The sequence below is a fragment of the Triticum dicoccoides genome, chromosome 1B, assembly GCF_002162155.2.
Source record: "Triticum dicoccoides isolate Atlit2015 ecotype Zavitan chromosome 1B, WEW_v2.0, whole genome shotgun sequence".
NCBI lineage: Eukaryota > Viridiplantae > Streptophyta > Magnoliopsida > Poales > Poaceae > Triticum > Triticum dicoccoides.
The window spans coordinates 322,017,563-322,032,540 of NC_041381.1; positions in this window are offsets into that span (position 1 = coordinate 322,017,563).

Consider the following 14,978-nt stretch of genomic DNA (forward strand, 5'->3'; position numbering starts at 1 on the left):
GAACCATTCAATAATTCAGAGTTGTGTTTCATCAAGTAAATATTCTCAACATCTACTCGAATCATCTGTGAAGTAAGAACATAACGATATTCACTGCATGCCTCAGCATTTATTGGACTGCACACATCAAAATGTGTTACTTCCAACAAGTTGCTATCTTGTTCCATCTTATTGAAACCGAGGCTTTTCAGTCATCTTGCCTATGTGGTATGATTTGCATATCTCAAGTGATTCAAAATCAAGTGAGTCCGAACGGTCCATTTGCATGGAGTTTCTTCATGCATATACACCAATAGACATGGTTCGCATGTCTCAAACTTTTCAAAAACGAGTGAGTCCAAAGATCCATCAACATGGAGCTTCTTCATGCGTTTTATACCATTATGACTTACATGGCAGTGCCACAAGTAAGTGGTACTATCATTACTATCTTATATCTTTTGGCATGAAAATGTGTATCACTACGACCGAGATTCAATAAACCATTCCTTTAGGTGCAAGACCATTGAAGGTATTATTCAGAAAATAGAGTAACCATTATTCTCCTTAAATGAATAACCGTATTGCGATAGACATAATCCAATCATGTCTATGCTCAACGCAAACACCAATCTCGGTGGTAGAGGGAGCGTGCGATGCTTGATCATATCAACCTTGGAAACACTTCCAACATATATCGTCAGCTCACCTTTAGCTAGTCTCCGTTTATTCCGTAGCTTTTATTTCGAGTTACTAACACTTAGCAACCGAACCGGTATCCAATACCCTGGTGCTACTAGGAGTACTAGTAAAGTACACATTAACATAATGTATATCCAATATACTTCTATCGACCTTGCTAGCCTTCTCATCTACCAAGTATCTAGGGTAATTCTGCTCTAGTGACTGTTCCCCTTATTACAGAAGCACTTAGTCTCGGGTTTGGGTTCAACCTTGGGTTTCTTCACTGGAGCAGCAGCTGATTTGCCGTTTCATGAAGTATCCCTTCTTGCCCTTGCCCTTCTTGAAACTAGTGGTTTCACCAACCATCAACAATTGATGCTCCTTCTTGATTTCTACTTTCGCGGTGTCAAACATCGTGAATACCTCAAGGATCATCTTATTTATCCCTGATATGTTATAGTTCATCACGAAGCTCTAGCAGCTCGGTGGCAATGACTTTGGAGAAACATCACTATCTCATTTGGAAGATCAACGCCCACTCAATTCAAGTGATTGTTGCACTCAGACAATCTGAGCACAAGCTCAACGATTGAGATTTTCTCCCTTAGTTTGCAGGCTAAGAGAATCGTCGGAGGTCTTATACCTCTTGACGTGAGCACGAGCCTGAAATCCCAATTTCAGCCCTCGAAACATCTCATATGTTCCGCGATGTTTGAAAACGTCTTTGGTGCCTCTACTTAAACCATTTAACTGAACTATCACGTAGTTATCAAAACGTGTATGTTCGATGTTCGAAACATCCACAAACGACGTTTGGGGTTCAGCACACTGAGCAGTGCATTAAGGACATAAACTTTCTACTGATCGCATAATCGCTACTATCAACTTTCAACTATATTTTCTCTAGGAACATATCTAAACAGTGGAACTAAAGCGCGAGCTTACGACATAATTTACAAAAGGTCTTTTGACTATGTTCAGGATAATTAAGTTCATCTTATGAACTCCCACTTAGATAGACATCCCTCTGGTCATCTAAGTGATCACATGATCCGAGTCAACTAGGCCGTGTCCGATCATCACGTGAGACGGACTAGTCATCATTGGTGAACATCTTCATGTTGATCGTATCTACCATACGACTTATGCTCGACCTTTCGGTCTCCGTGTTCCGAGGCCATGTCTGCACATGCTAGGCTCGTCAAGTTAACCCTAAGTGTTTTCGCTGTGTAAAACTGTCTTACACCCGTTGTATATGAACGTAAGAATCCATCACACCCGATCATCACGTGGTGCTTAGAAGCGACGAACTGTAGCAACGGTGCACAGTTAGGGGAGAACACTTCTTGAAATTTTGTAAGGGATCATCTTATTTACTACCGTCGTCCTAAGTAAACAAGATGCATAGTCATAATAAACATCACATGCAATTATATAGTTGTGACATGATATGGCCAATATCATATAGCTCCATTGATCTCCATCTTCGGGGCTCCATGATCATCTTGTCACCGGCTTGACACCATGATCTCCATCATCATGATCTCCATCATCGTGTCTTCATGAAGTTGTCACGCCAACGACTACTTCTACTTCTATGACTAACGCGTTTAGCAATAAAGTAAAGTAGTTTACATGGCGTTCTTCAATGACACGCAGGTCATACAATAAATTAAGACAACTCCTATGGCTCCTGCCGGTTGTCATACTCATCGACATGCAAGTCGTGAATCCTATTACAAGAACATGATCAATCTCATACATCACATATATCATTCATCACATCCTTTTGGCCATATCACATCACATAGCATACCCTGCAAAAACAAGTTAGACGTCCTCTAATTGTTGTTTGCATGTTTTACGTGGCTGCTATGGGTTTCTAGCAAGAACGTTTCTTACCTACGCAAAACCACAACGTGATATGCCAATTGCTATTTACCCTTCATAAGGACCCTTTTCATCGAATCCGTTCCGACTAAAGTGGGAGAGACTGGCACCCGCTAGCCACCTTATGCACCAAGTGCATGTCAATCGGTGGAACCTGTCTCACGTAAGAGTACGTGTAAGGTTGGTCCGGGCCGGTTCATCCTACAATACCGTCGAAACAAGATTGGACTAGTAACGGTAAGCATATTGAACAACATCAACGCCCACAACTACTTTGTGTTCTACTCATGCAAAGAATCTACGCAATAGACCTAGCTCATGATGCCACTGTTGGGGAACGTAGCAGAAATTCAAAATTTTCCTACGTGTCACCAAGATCTATCTATGGAGAAACCAGCTACGAGTAGAAGGAGAGTGCATCTACATACCCTTGTAGATCGCTAAGCGGAAGCGTTCAAGTGAACGGGGTTGATGGAGTCGTACTCGTCGTGATTCAAATCACCGATGATCAAGTGCCGAACGCACGGCACCTCCGCGTTCAACACACGTACAGCCCGGTGACGTCTCCCACGCCTTGATCCAGCAAGGAGAGAGGGAGAGGTTGAGGAAGACTCCATCCAACAGCAGCACAACGGCGTGGTGGTGGTGGAGGAGCGTGGCAATCCTGCAGGGCTTCGCCAAGCACCGCGGGAGAGGAGGAGTACTTGTGAGAGGGGGAGGGCTGCGCCAGAACTTCGTCTATAGCTCCCATGCGCCTCCCCACTATATATAGGGGTGGAGGGGCTGGTTTCTTGCCCTCCAAGTCCATTGGGGCGTTGGCCAAGGTGGGAGGAAAGAAATCTCATTATTTCCTTCCCCACCGATTGTTATCCCCCCTTTTTAGGGATCTTGATCTTATCCCTTCGGGATATGATCTTATTCCTTCTAAGGGGGGATCTTGGTGCGCCTTGACCAGGGGTGTGGGGCCTTGCCCCCACTACCCACGTCCATGTGGGCCCCCCCATGCAGGTGGGCCCCACTCCGGAACCTTCTAGAACCTTCCCGGTACAATACCGAAAAATCCCGAACATTTTCCGGTGGCCAAAATAGGACTTCCCATATATAAATCTTTACCTCCGGACCATTCCGGAACTCCTCGTGACGTCCGGGATCTCATCCAGGACTCTGAACAACATTCGGTAACCACATACAAACTTCCTTTATAACCCTAGCGTCATCGAACCTTAAGTGTGTAGACCCTACGGGTTCGGGAGACATGTAGACATGACCGAGACGTTCTCCGGTCAATAACCAACAGCGGGATCTGGATACCCATGATGGCTCCCACATGTTCCACGATGATCTCATCGGATGAACCACGATGTCAAGGACTTAATCAATCCCGTATTCAATTCCCTTTGTCTATCGGTATGTTACTTGCCCGAGATTCGATCGTCGGTATCCAATACCTTGTTCAATCTCGTTACCGGCAAGTCACTTTACTCGTTCCGTAACACATCATCCCGTGATCAACTCCTTGGTCACATTGCGCATATGATGATGTCCTACCGAGTGGGCCCAGAGATACCTCTCCGTTTACACAGAGTGACAAATCCCAGTCTCGATCCGCATAAAACAATAGATACTTTCGGAGATACATGTAGTGCACCTTTATAGTCACCCAGTTACGTTGTGATGTTTGATACACCCAAAGCACTCCTACGGTATCCAGGAGTTACACGCTCTCATGGTCGAAGGAAGAGATACTTGACATTGGCAAAGCTCTAGCAAATGAACTACACGATCTTTTGTGCTAGTCTTAGGATTGGGTCTTGTCCATCACATCATTCTCCTAATGATGTGATCCCGTTATCAATGACATCCAATGTCCATAGCCAGGAAACCATGACTATCTGTTGATCACAACGAGCTAGTCAACTAGAGGCTCACTAGGGACATATTGTGGTCTATGTATTCACACGTGTATTACGATTTCCAGATAATACAGTTATAGCATGAATAAAAGACAATTATCATGAACAAGGAAATATAATAATAATACTTTTATTATTGCCTCTAGGGCATATTTCCAACACTACTTCCTGCTTGATTGATCTTGATGATATGAGTATTACAAGAGTTGATCTACCACGAGATCGTGGAGGCTACACCCTAGAAGCTAGCCTATGATTATGATTGTTCTTGTCCTATAGACTAAACCCTCGGGTTTATATAGACACCGGAGGGGGCTAGGGTTACACAGAGTCGGTTACAGAGAAAGGAATCTTCATATCCGAATCGCCAAGCTTGCCTTCCACGCAAAGGATGGTCCCATCCGGACACGGGACGAAGTCTTCTATCTTGTATCTTCATAGTCTAACAGTCCGGCATATGCATATAGTGCAACTGTCCAAGGATCCCTTAATCCAGGACTCCCTCAACCATCGCATAGGGACTTACTCATGGATCATTGATGCAAAAAAACGCACACGGGTACGACATTGAAACCGTGTGTTTTGTGATCTTCTAATGATAAACGCAAAAAATGCACATGGGCACACATCTAATCAACACTCAAAGCCCTCAAAGGATGCTCTAACCGACATTGTATGTTAATACTACAAACTGAAAGCACTACTGGTAATTTTCTCTAATACTACAAACTTAAACTACTTCTCACATGCTGCCATCAGGGCATGCTGGCCAGACGCCGGCGTTCTCCTTCCTGGCCTTGTAGGCGGCAACCCACCATGCTTCGATCTCCGCCAAGCTCTCCTCACCACGACATGCAGCCTCTTCTTTCTTGCGGCGGCGGGATTCTCTTTTCTTGACTGCTTTATGCCTTTTCTGATCCTCCTGTGCGGCTTTAGCCGCTGTTGGGGATATGACTATTAGGTATGACCCGCCCAGGAGGGTGCTAGGTTATACCTATGGTGGTTCATCGATACAAAGCCCATGAGGATGTTGAAGATGGCGGTTCATGAAGCAAAGTCCCAAGAGCGACTTAAGGCCCATAGGAGTAAACCACCATATGTGTATGACTTATATTGTAAGACAAGTATAGTTAGTCATCGAGCCGGACACGTTGTCTATGAGATGGCCGGGACTCTGTGAGCCGCTGGGCGTCAACCTGTGTATATAAAGGGACGACCCGACGGCGGTTCAGGGCAAGAAACAAGAGATCAAAATCTAGGTCAAGAGTATTCGCTCCCTGGTAATCAAGACATAAGCAATACCACCTCAAATTGGATTAGGCCTTTACCTTCACCGCAAGGGGCCGAACAAGTATAAACTCTCTATGTCCTTTGTCCCGTTTAACCCCTTTAAGCTAATCTAGTTGCGATGGCTCCATGACCAAGTCCTCACACTAGGACATCTGCCGTGACAATTCCATGATAGTTGGCTCCCACTATGGGGCCAGTGCACGGTGGTTTTGAGTTCTTAAAGGGCAGCTTCGAAGGGATCAAGGGATACGCTGTGGGCCGGATGACCAAGAGTCGTCGTGGCAAGCTCTACATCGACGATGCAGGCTGGGGGCCCCGAGGCCGGATCAATTAAGTATGGGTACCGGGTCCCCTTTGGCGGAATTCACGTCTTCATCGGCAAGATCGGCGAGCCGGGCCTTGAGCCGGACATCTGCACTGACATCATCGAGACGGCTCAGCGTGCATGACCCGCCTGAGTTCAGCCCTCCATGAAACGTGCCTTCATGGGATTCATCCATGGGGCGGAATTTGAGGAAGGATCCATGTCTGGCGGTGAGACGGCCATCTATTCTGACGGTGAGTCGTCCACGGGTGAGACTAATTCGTTGTATCAACTACAAGACGGCAGGCTTGGGGGTTGTTCCGATGGCGGCAGTATTCCGGACCCCTATGAGCCGCCGAATAGGGTCGCAATCTTCGTGGCCGGTACACAGCCTCGGCAGAATTCTTTGACTGCGGCAGAAATGGTCTCTGGGTCAGCAACGGCGATAGCAGCTGGGGCAGGAGGCCCTGTGCGCCCACCGGCGCAGGTTTTGACTGACTTGCTGGACAGTCTAATAGCCTTGGTAACAGTGGAGGTTAATGCCGGTGTCAAAACCGGCGGATCTCGGGTAGGGGGTCCCGAACTGTGCATCTAAGGCTAGTGGTAACACGAGGCAGGGGACACAATGTTTTACCCAGGTTCGGGCCCTCTCGATGGAGGTAATACCCTACTTTTTGCTTGATTGATCTTGATGATATGAGTATTACAAGAGTTGATCTACCATGAGATCGTAGAGGCTAAACCCTAGAAGCTAGCCTATGATTATGATTGTTGTTGTCCTACGGACTAAACCCTCCGGTTTAGATAGACACCGGAGGGGGCTAGGGTTACACAAAGTTGGTTATAGAGAAGGAAATCTACATATCCGAATATCCAAGCTTGCCTTCCACGCAAAGGAGAGTCCCATCTAGACACGGGACGAAGTCTTCAATCTTGTATCTTCATAGTCCAACAGTCCGGCCAAAGTATATAGTCCGGCTGTCTGAGGACCCCTTAATCCAGGACTCCCTCAGTAGCCCCTGAACCAGGCTTCAATGATGATGAGTCCGGCGCGCCGATTGTCTTCGGCGTTGCAAGGCGGGTTCCTTCTCTGAATACTCCATAAAAGATTTAGAACACAAGGATCATGTCCGGCTTTGCAAAACAAATTCCACATACCACCGTAGAGAGTATAATATACCACAATCTAATCTGCTGATAGCTTTTTATAGCATGACATCACGCCACGGTCCGGTCATTATTCAAACCGTTTTTCTCAACCCGCTACTACACGTAATGCGAGGCGGTTTCCCTGACACGTCTTGTCAAAGCAGAGATCATGTCCGCTTATCGTGGGATTCTCATCAATACGGGTATGGGTAACCCAGCCGCGCCATCAATCGTGGCACTTGAGAAATAAGTGATTTTAACGGGCAAGCAGGGAGGCGGACAGTTTCTACCGCCTTTATAAAGAGATAAGGATTCTCCACTTTCACCCACGCCTCCTTCCTTATTCGCTCATCCATTCTCGCACACTCGAGCTCCAACGCCCCAGTTCTCACCTTTTCCGCACACCCAAACATGTCTGGAGTGGGAGGCAAGTGGATGGCCTCCTCCGTCAAGGAGGAGGACATTACGAAGCTCCGGGCGGCCGGATACTTGGCCGCAGACATCGCGCACTGGCTTCCGGACTCAGGGCAGGTCATTCCGACTCCGGGACCCCATGAGAGGGTCGTGTTCCTCGCCCACTTCATCCGTTGACTGCGATTCCCCCTCCACCCATATGTCCATGGGCTCATGTTCTATTACGGGCTGGATTTTCATGATCTAGCCCCTAATTTCATCCTCAATATCTCGGCGTTTATCATCGTGTGCGAGGGTTTTCTCCGCATCAGGCCCCACTTTGGCCTATGGCTAAAGATCTTCAACGTGAAGTCGAAGATTGTGGTCGGCCAGCAGGCGGAGTTTGGAGGCGCCATGGTGGGCAAGATGCCCAGCATTACCTGGCTCGAAGGCTCCTTCATGGAGACCGTGAAGGGGTGGCAATCGGGGTGGTTCTACATCACCGAGCCGCGCGATTCCAACTGGGTGGCGGCCCCTGAATTCCGATCCGGCATCCCCGTGCGGCTCACCTCCTGGAAGGAGAAGGGCCTGACCTGGGGCCCGTCCGCGGAGCTGACCGGACTCTAGAACTGCGTCAAAAACATGACAACTAAGAAGATCAAGCTTGTCAACGTGGTCCAGGTCATGCTATTTCGCCGGATTCTCCTGTGTCAAAGACGTGCATTCAACTTGTGGGAGTTCGACGCAGCCCAACACCAGACATTGCAAGAGCTCTTCGATACGATGCACAAAGACGTCTGGAAGGTGTTGTTTAAGGACGGCGAAGTTACCCCTCCCACTACCGAGGACCGTGGACTCAGCGCCAAGCGCCACGCCAATGCGGTAAGCATTCTACATTTCACAAGATGTGCCTTTCCCCAGTATGTTCGTGGGAGGAACTTAAGCCATCGTACTGATCTAACAGGACTATGTGGCGACGGCGGAGCGGATCGACTGTCCGGCTCCGTTGCCTGAAGACCTAGCAACCGCTCTCCTGATGAAGATGCTGGTCCCGACGCCCTATGAGTTGCCGGAGAAGAAGGCCAGGAAGAAGGCCACTTGGACCAGGAAAAGTCTCCGGTGTAAGGTGGTGTCGGACTCATCGTCCGAAGACACCAAGGCACACTCCTCCAACGACAATGAGGAGGAGGAGGAGGAGGAGAAAAACCCTCTCCCCCAAACCGGGGGGGATAAAAGGAAGGCCGCCCCTTCCGGGGAGGCTGAAGGGTCCAAGAAGGGAAGGACCCTCCCTCCGGACCACTCCACAACCGCCGCCTATAGCGAGGAGGAGTGGCTACCCAGGGCCAAGCCCCTGGCAAATTCGTAGGTATTCAGATACCATAATACTTCTGTTTTTAGCTTTACTTATTATGTCAAGATTTGCTTGTGAAGTCCGTCCAAAGCTTACATCGACTCGTCCTCCTCAGATGGGTCTTTGATCTCGTCAGCTTATACTCTCCAGCCCGCGGATGACACCGAGGTGTTATCTCAGAGGACACCTGGCCAGGAGGAGGTAGTCCCGGAGACGCCTCAAGGCGAGACTCCCGATGCCGGGCTCATGGGGGGAAGATCCCCATGGATTCGGATGAGGGGGGCCACAACAGGCTTGGCCCCCAGCCGGATACTGCGCCAGAACCTCCAGTGGTTCTGGATTTAGGCAAGCAGCCACCCGTCAAGGGGGGCGAGCCGTCTGTGCCGATGACCTCTGCCCATCTAGAGGTATCGGATAATTTGGTGGAAGCGCTTCAGAGCGCTTCTCTTGATGAAGGACACCGTACTCTTATGAGTATGGTGATTGCGAAGGTTCAGTCCGCCAAAAGCGGATTGACCGAAGCTTGCACCAGCCTCCTGACAGGCTTTGAGGTAAATATTTTAAATTATGAGAAAGTATTACAGTACAGACAGTAGCCCCTGATGCTCTGTTTGGTGTTCGGGAAGAAAAGCCAAACATAGGATCAAATATTTTTCCCAGGAGTCTAATCATATTATGTCTTTGTGAATAAGTAGGCGTCGTTGCTGGACGCTGCTGCTGCCATTGCGGAGGCCTACGGACTAAGGCAGAGCCTTGGGCGGGCCAAAGAAGAGCTCGGCCTCGTGAAGAGGCAGCTCAAGGAGAACAAAGGTAAGCAATACCCCGTCTGAATGTTATATACAACGGAAAACATCATTGACGCTAATAGAAGCATGATGGATTTTTTAGGGGCCACGACCGAAAACAAAGCGTCCAAGGAGTGCACCAAGCGCGAAAAACAAGAGGCGCGAGTTGATGAGGTCCAGCAAGAGCTTCAGGACTTTGTCAAAAAATTCGAGTCCTTGGAGCGTGACTCCAAGACGCAAGAGTCGGAGCTTGCGAAGGCCCGTCAGAGCGCACTAGACGCCAAGGCCGAAGCCTAGAAGGCCCTCCAAGAAATTGAGTCAGCCAAGAAGATAGCTGCGGGTAAGGCTTTCATTATGCAAAGCAAGCATGTGAAAGAGACTTTCCTTTTACTTACCCGAATTCGGAGCTCTCCGGGAGCATTCGCAGATCCGCCGTGCAGCATCTCGGATGCTGCAGAGTTCTATCGGGCTGAGGAGGGGAGCTCAACGGATAAGCTGTTTTGGTCCCAATATATTGGGGACAAACATCCGATGTCCTTGAGCGACCAACTAAAGCAACTAGTTGAACTTCACAAGGCGGACTGACGAGCCCCTATCCGGTAGCTACTTCGGCTTTGTCAAGCGGATGGTGAATGCTTGTCCGCGACTTGAAGTCGTTAAGCAGTCCATCTGCATTGAGGGTGCACGCAGGGCCTTGGCCCGTGCGAAGGTGCACTGGAGGAAGATGGACGCCGAGAAGCTGGTGACGGAGGGGCCGCCGAAGGGCAAGGAGCATCGCCGCCCCGAACAGTATTATGAAAATGCCATTGAGGGTGCCTGCCTTGTGGCGGATGAATGTACTAAGGATGTGATATTTGAATGAATGTACTCATGTCATCCTGTATTATGGAAACTAGTTCATGTGCGCTATGTAGTGCTTGTTAATTTAAAATATTACCTTTTGTGCGGCCGTTTAAAAGATCTTGAGAGTTGGCCAGTCGTCAGCTTCCGCCCCATGTAACTAGTACTGGGGTGTTCGGGATAAGTATAAACACTCTTTATCCAAGTTTTTGGTCCTTTGAAGGAGGTGTTTAGCGCCACGAACGAGGCAATCGGACTATACGGCTTTATCACCCTCACTTAGCCATAGAAGTCTACAATTTTAAAGTTTGGCGAAGCCCCTAGTATCCGGAGAGCCGGAGTCGGGGCGCTATACACGCCTAAATCGGACGAGGCCGATTCCTCGCCTGAAGCGGAAAAAATCTTTAAGGATTTGAGACCTCTCGAACAGCGACCAGCTCTCGCCTTATCATGACAGTCAGTTTTCAGCTTTCTCTACTGAGGTGCTCGTTCGGAAGAACCGGGACACAATCGTAGTAGTTCTCCCTGCACTACCTTAGCCGATATAGTGGAACGTAAGGTACCAAAACATGGGAGCCGGGCAAGCCCAACTATTGACCCAAGACATGATTCGGAGCTGATGCATATAGTGCTATAAGTTTGGGGTGCCGCACTATCGAAAGTGTTTGGACTTGTCTTGCCAGATTACGGGGTACTGAAGCCCCTGGCAAACTGGTCGTGCCAAAATGCACGTGTATAATAAATAAGCAGTAAAAAAAGGGGTAACTGAACATAATAGCAAGCTGATGCTGTATACTATCCCCCCTTGTTATTCAAATGATACGTCCAAGCGTACATATACAAGTAGTGCGATAAAAAGAATAGGACTGTTTGACACATATTGACCAGGAGCGGGCGGTATGCGGGTATGTAAAACAGGTATAACGATCGTTATCACAGACCACCTGAGGATTCCCTCGTACTAGAGCTTCTTGTCCTCCTGGTGTCCATCCCGCTATGTGTCCGATAGCCGATCTTTCGGAAAAGCCTCCTAAAGATAGGGACCTGAAAGAAAAAGGGGTGCAAAAATGTGTGTGTCCTGGGGTGGTAGAACCGCATTGTGGACCGTGTCATGGCCGTGACTCCGCCTATGCCCAGGGTATTTTAAGTGCGTAGTTATGTATGCGTGACACAAATTTTGCTGTTTGACTGGGACTAGGGCGGAGGCCGGATTGCTAGACGAGCTCGAGACGTGCCGGATGATCCTATTGCAAAGTACTCCGGGCTCGCTTGACGGTATCCGGGTTATTTATCGCTGAGATGGCTGTTTGCCTAAGAAGGCTGTTTTGTACTTCCGCCGCGAGGGCCGCGGTGTGCTCCTCCGTGCGGAGCGAGCGCTCTGTGTTTCCATTAACTGTGATAACCCCGCGAGGTCCTGGCATTTTGAGCTTGAGGTATGCATAATGCGGTACCGCATTGAATTTCATGAATGCAGTTCGTCCGAGCAGTGCATGATAGCCACTGTGGAAGGGGACGATGTCGAAGATTAACTCCTCGCTTCGAAAATTGTTCGGAAATACGAAGACCACTTCCAGTGTGATTGAGCCCGTATAACAGGCTTCTACACCGGGTATGACACCCTTGAAGGTGGTTTTTGTGGGCTTGATCCTTGAGGGGTCGATGCCCATTTTGCGCACTGTATCCTGATAGAGCAGGTTTAGGCTGCTGCCACCGTCCATGAGGACTCGTGTGAGATGGAATCCGTCGATGATGGGGTCAAGGACCAATGTGGCCGAACCTCCATGACGGATACTGGTAGGATGGTCCCTGCGATCGAAGGTGATCGGACAAGAGGACCATGGGTTGAACTTTGGGGCGACTGGCTCCATCGCATAGACGTCCCTTAGTGCATGCTTCCGTTCCCTCTTGGGAATATGGCTTGCGTATATCATATTTACTGTTTTCACCTGGGAGGGAATTTCTTCTGTCCTCCCATGTTCGGCGGTCTGGGCTCCTCATCGTCGTCGCTATGCAGCCCCTTTTCCTTGTTTTCGTCATTCAACTTGCCGGCCTGTTTAAACACCCAACATTCCCTATTTGTGTGGTTGGCTTGTTTATCGAGGGTGCCGTGAATTTGACACAAGCGGTCGAGAATGTGGTCCAAGCTGGACGAGCCCGGACTGTTTCTTTTGAATGGATTTTTCTGATGTCCAGATTTAAAGCCTCTGAATCCAGCATTGACTATCGTGTATTCGGCGTTGTCGCCATTATTGCGATGCTTGTGTCTATTTCGTCGTGGCTTGCCATTGCTATCCCTGGCGTCTGAATCGCCTGAGTTTTTGGGTGTTATGTTGCTGCGAGCCAGCCAGCTGTCCTCGCCCGCACAGAAGCGGGTCATGAGTGTCGTGAGGGCTACCATGGACTTTGGCTTCTCTTGGCCGAGATGTCGGGCGAGCCATTCGTCGCGGATGTTGTGCTTGAAGGCCGCTAAGGCTTCGGCATCCGGACAGTCGACAATTTGGTTCTTTTTAGTTAGGAACCGAGTCCAGAATTTCCTGGCTGACTCTCCGGGCTGTTGGGTTATGTGACTTAAATCGTCAGCATCCAGTGGTCGCACGTAAGTGCCCTGGAAGTTATCAAGGAACGCGTCTTCCAGATCCTCCCAACTGCCAATGGAGCTTGCTGGCAGTCTATTCAGCCAATGCCGAGCCGTTCCTTTGAGCTTAAGTGGTAGGTACTTTATGGCATGTAAGTCATCACCATGGGCCATGTGAATGTGGAGAAGAAAATCTTCGATCCATACCGCGGGGTCTGTTGTGCCATCGTATGATTCAATGTTTACGGGTTTAAACCCTTGTGGGAATTCATGATCCATAACTTCGCCAGTGAAGCATAGGGGGTGTGCGGTGCCTCTATGCCGGGCTACATCCCGATGTAGTTCAAATGAATCCGGTCTATTGTATTCGGCCCGGCCGGACTTTGGTTTATCGTATCCGGCATGACGGTCATTGTCACGTCTTGTGGCTCACCCCCGTGATCCGTAGATCGATCTTGACCGTCCTGCTTTGTTTTCCAATGCATCTCGCAGGTCCTTCATATAGCCCCGGGCCTTAGTATTATCTTTTGATTGGCGACGGGGTGCGGTTTGGACTTCGGGCTGGTACGCCGCTTTGTCGCGGGCACGGGGTGGCCGGTCAGCCGCATCATGCACTGGTAACGTGGGCTTTGAAGCCTCCTCCTCGAGTTGAGGTAGCAGCCTGCGCTTTGGGTAGCTTTTGCTAGGGCGCTCGAGTCCGTATTCCTCGGCAGCCAGGACCTCGGTCCATCTGTCAGTTAGCAGATCTTGATCAGCTTGAAGCTGTTGCTGCTTTTTCGTCAGGCTTTTTGCAGTGGCTATAAGCTGGCGTTTGAAGCACCCCTGCTCGACGGGATCCTCAGGCACGATGAATTCTTCGTCGCCAAGGCTCACTTCGTCTTCGAAGAGAGGCACGTAATTATCGTCCTCTGATTCTCCATCAGTTGGCTGTTCTTTAGGGCTAGCTTGCCCATCCTCTTGCTCGGCCTGCTCAAAGCCTGGCTGGGCAGGATTGTCCTTGTCTTCGGCACCATCCGGATTGTTATTTCTTGTGCCGGTATCACTATTTTTGCTATTGCGGGGTTTGGAACGGTGCCGATGACACCGGTGTCTGGATTGCTTCTCCGAGGGGTTATCTTCCGTTGCCTCATCGCCATTGCTTTCTTTAGGAGTGTCCAGCGCCCTATAGGCGATGGTTCCTGTTCTTCTCCTGCATCATCGTCCATACCGTCGATCTCTTCGGAGTTGAAGTCAAGCACGTCGGTTAAGTCATCGACAGTGGATACTAAGTGGGTGGTGGGTGGGGAACGAATTTCTTCATCGTCCGCTTCCCACTCGAGCCGGACATAGTTCGGCCAGGAATCTCTCGACAAGGAAAGAGACCTTAATGAGTTTAGCACATCTCCTAAGGGAGAGTGCTGAAAAATATCCGCGGCGGTGAATTCCATGACGAGTGCCCAATCCGATTAGATAGGCACGGACGTGCGCGGTTCAGATCCTGTAGCCGGAGACGAGTCCGAGGGTCCGATGACACCATCCTCACCGGCGGATGGATCAGTGTTCGGCTTTGACACCGATGAGTGTGCGACCTCCATGGCGGGGTCCATCCACCCGCCCTCGGAAGGCTCGATCTGCTCCGGATTGATTCCCGGCGCCATCGCAGGCGCGATCTCCCGAATACTGTCCGGCGGCAGATCAAAGTCATGCCCGTCGTGACCGTTCGGCGCACCCGGAATGGGCTCGAATCCATCGAAGATCAAGTCTCCGTGGATGTCGGCAGTATAGTTTAAGCTTCCAAACCTGACCTGATGGCCAGGGGCATAGCTATTGATTTGCTCCAGATGGC